The following is a 3,124-nucleotide window of genomic DNA, read 5'->3' as shown; positions in this document are numbered from 1 at the left end:
CAAGCCTGGCTTTGTTCCTTATTACGATGCCATCTTCGTCCTTCTTGTTCCGGAAGACCCATTTGATGCCTATGGCCGTCTTCCCTTCGGGTAGAGACATAAGGGACCATACTTTGTTTCGTTCAAACTGGAGTAATTCTTCTTGCATTGCATCTACCCAGTTTGGATCTTATAGGGCTTCTGAAATCTTCTTAGGTTCTATCATGCTCAGAAAGTTGGCGAAGAGGCATTCATTTGTTGTGGCAGATCTCGTCTTGACACCAGAGGTTAGATCGCCAATGATTTGGTGGTGTAGATGATCTTTTGTCCACTTGGTGCTTGATTGAGGTTCTGGAGCAACATGATGCAGTTCTTCATCGACTGATGGAATTGCTTGCTCCCCCTCGACGAGATCATCTCCAGAGTTAGATTCTGGATCTTGATCGTGATCGGAAGACACAGAAGAAGTAGATGGTGAAGTAACATGAGTTTCTGTAAGAGTTGTACCTTTAGCATTGGAGACTTCATGATCTTCATTGATTCTGGAGTTAGATTTTGTAGTGGACACATTTCCAGAGATTACTTCTTCATCGAAGATGCCTTCAAATAATTGAGCTAGCTCTAATTCATTGGGTTTGCCAAGTGATGAATCAGATGCCCTTCTTTGAAGTTCGAGTTCTGAACTGTTGTGTCCAGAAGTCATCGATGTGGAATCATCAAAGGACACATTGATGCTTTCGATGATAATCTTTGTCCTTTTGATGTAGACTCTGTGGGCTTTGGCGGTTTGAGAGTAGTCCAGAAAGATTCCTTCATCAGCTTTCTTGTCAAACTTGCCAAGACATTCTCTATCGTTGAGTACAAAGCATGTGCACCCAAAGATATGAAAATATTTGACATTTGGTCTTCTGTGGTTGATTAGCTCATAAGGTGTCTTCTGGTGTCTCTTGTTAATGATTGATCAATTTTGGGTGAAGCACGCAGTTGAAACAGCTTCAGCCGAAAATGTGATGGGTAACTCCAATGAAGCAAGCATGGTCCTTGCTGCTTCCACTAAGGTTCGATTCCTTCGCTCTACCACTCCATTTTGTAGTGGAGTTCTTGCGGATGAAAAGTTTTGTGTAATGCCTTCACTGAAGAGGTAGTCACCAATTTTAGCATTTCTAAATTTAGTTCCATTGTCGCTTCTAACCTTCACTAGTTTTTGTTGTAGAAGGACTTGAAGCCTTTTCATCACTCCAATGAGTAGGTCTGGAACGACTGATTTATGCTTTACAAATTCAACCCAAGTGTATCGGGAGTATTCATCGACCAATACTAACATATACTTCTTGCCGGGGAGACTTTGGGTTGAAATAGGCCCACAAAGGTCTATATGAATCATATCGAAGGGCTTGGTACAGGAGGTTTCTGATTTGGTTTTATGTGAGGCCCTTTTGAGCTTTCCTGTCTCACATGTAGAGCAAAGATGATCTTTTTTGAATTTGAGATATTGAATTCCCTTGACCAATTTCTGTGTGGCTAATTTTCGTAGTGCATCAAAGTTAAGATGTGAAAATTTTTGATGCCATAGCCAATTTTCATCGCTCTTATGGGAAACAAGACAAAGTGTGTTTTGTCCTTTTGAGGACTCAAAATCTAGAAGATAGAGATTTCCTTCTCTCTTTGCTTTGATGATTGTTTGTCCGGGCATTGTTTCTATTATACAAAAACCTTTGCGAAACCTGACTTCAAGACCCTTGTCACAGAACTAGCTTATGCTTAACAGGTTGTGCTTCAATCCTTCAACATAAGCCACTTTGCTGATGTAGATTTTGCCTTTGATGAGTGTGCCATATCCTTTGATAGTGCCCTTGCTGTTGTCTCCAAAAGTCACAGATCCTCCAGATTTTTCGATGAAGGAGGATAGTTGACTTTTATCACTAGTCATGTGCCCGGAGCAACCGGAGTCCATATACCATGGTTGCACATGCTGGTCCTACAAGACAAATTAAGGGGTTTTAGGTACCCATTTCATAATGGGTCCTCATTTGTTAGTAAGGGATTTCACACTCTTTTCATTGCCCTTAGCCTTGTTAGGCTTGGGTTTATTTGCCTTTCCCTTTCCCTTGGGTTTGGGCTTTTTCACGTTTTCATTGGTTTTAACTTTGTATCGATAAACGTGTTGTGAAAAGGGGTCGTGATGTGTCACCATGTGATTTCTCAGGTTTTGTAAAAGAGTTAAACATTGACAATGATGATGCTTTGGATCTGTATGTCTAACTTTCTTTTTATTCGATGTAAACGAAGAAGTAAATGTAGATGTAAATCTTGTCCTAGCATCGGTTGTTTTTACAAACTTCCTATCTAGTTCAGATTTTTTATTTGAAAAGGTCTTTGGCTTTGCTTCTTTTCTCCCGTGGAAGGTCTGCTTTTCTTCAGCTGGATGGAAAGAAAAATGGTGATTAATACTCTCAGAGGCAGGCCACTTCTGTTTTTGCTCACGAGTAAACTTGATGAACCTGAAGGATGTACTAGCGCCTTGTGAGTTATCTTTGGCAGATTTACTATCTTTCAGTTTTCTCTTTTCTTTGTCTGAAGTTTTCATCGATGAAGGAATACCAGATTTCATTGAGGTTTTTGTGTTTTGATTCTTCTAATCCTCAATGATCTTTGATAATTCACAACTCATCTCTTATTCAGATTCAGAATCAAGAAAGTCTTTTGCGGATTTCTCAAAATCAAGATGAGCATGGATTGAATTAGAAGATGTGAGTTCAGAGGTTGATGCTTCAGAGTGATCTGTTTGAGGTTTCATCGATTCTGCCTTCGATGAACTTGCAATTTTACCTGGGTTGTTCATCGATTCATCAGCTGATGGTTCCTCATTTGGATTCTCTTTTTCATCAACAGTACTTGCTGATGGAGAGGAATTGACAATCAGAGACTCTAGTTTAACCATAGGATTTCCATCGGTTTCTTATTGAGAGGTGTCATTTCGTCCATCAAAATTCTTACTCGTACTGTTCTCGTATACCACATTTTCAAAGTTCTTTCTTGAAACGACAGTTTTTCCATCGACTTTAACTCTTTTAAAATTTGCTTTTGGTTTTGGAGTAAAGTCGAGTTTTTGAATGCATCCAAGTTTGAAAGTGGATTCAAGGGT

Source organism: Cynara cardunculus (assembly GCF_001531365.2).
Source record: "Cynara cardunculus var. scolymus isolate 2C chromosome LG 12, CcrdV1, whole genome shotgun sequence".
Taxonomy (NCBI): domain Eukaryota; kingdom Viridiplantae; phylum Streptophyta; class Magnoliopsida; order Asterales; family Asteraceae; genus Cynara; species Cynara cardunculus.
Note: the sequence above shows the minus strand (reverse complement) of the source record.